The following is a 1,205-nucleotide window of genomic DNA, read 5'->3' on the forward strand; positions in this document are numbered from 1 at the left end:
TTACATAGAAAACATTTCAAATTTTTTTAAAATACAAATTACTAAAGTAATCAAAATACAGTCGACCCCCCCCATAACACTGTTGATAATTCTGTTTTATATGAATTTCATGTTGTACGAGTCACTTAGATTTTATAAATACGTGTGCTGGGCTGTGAACGGCTTATTTATTTGTAAAATATAAATGACTCGTACAACATGGAATTCATATAAAACAGAATTATCAACAGTGTTATAGGGAGGTCGACTGTAGTACTTTGTCAGTTGGAGTAGGTTGATTTCATGCAAATTTTGGATAAATCAAACACTAAGAACATAGAGGTTAACTCTCTATTCAATTTTCTCGGGACTTCTCCATTTCATTGCCGGACACCCACCAGGGGCCAAGAGGATAAAAACTGTTGAACGCCAGTAGTTGATTGTGAATTCACACCTGGCCAATGGACCAACCTCATGGCCCATTGGCCAGGTGTGAATTCAATACCTAATACCTAAATAGGACCAGTTAAACTACCACAAAAATTCTCCCGCAAGGCATCCCCTTGGCGGATCACACACTTGTCACATTGCCTTATACGAATAAAATCAACTAAAGAAAAACTGTTCCATTGCCGAACCTAAAAGTTTTAATTTGGAGCATTAAAAGTTAAATATTTTAAAAAGATTTTTAAAGAAATGCTTTTTATTCATATAAATGCACTAAAAAGTAAAACGTAAATTTTCTTTGGCTCTCACGGTATTTTTGGTATCGTATGACTAAAACTGAAAGTGTGGGGAGTTTGTGGAAAGCCGTGAAACTCAACAGAATGTGTAACAAGAATGCCCCAAGCTTTTATTTTTGGTCACACAATAGCAAGAATACTGTGAAAGCTATAGTTTATTTTCTAGCTTTTAGTTTTATGTATGCAACACCAATATTGAAATTCCGATTGTTTTAGTATTTAATTTGGAAGTGGCTGAAAAATTGACTTAAAAGATTTTGAGCAGACAGTCCGACTAAAAATGGGACGACGGTTTGCCCTACGTGTGGCACCATCTGTATCACATTTGTACAAATTTTAATTCTGCTAATTGCTATAATTGTAAAAGCCCGATGGCACTTCTCTGACCCATTGTTGGACCAGTTTGAATGGTTTGACACCCGTATTCTCGGCATTTATTTATTCTGAAAATTCTCTTTTATTTTCCTCGGCACTTTTGTCATT

The sequence above is a fragment of the Centruroides sculpturatus genome, unplaced genomic scaffold (genome assembly GCF_000671375.1).
Source record: "Centruroides sculpturatus isolate CEXI.00-Female unplaced genomic scaffold, Cexi_2.0 scaffold674, whole genome shotgun sequence".
In the NCBI taxonomy this organism is placed as follows: domain Eukaryota; kingdom Metazoa; phylum Arthropoda; class Arachnida; order Scorpiones; family Buthidae; genus Centruroides; species Centruroides sculpturatus.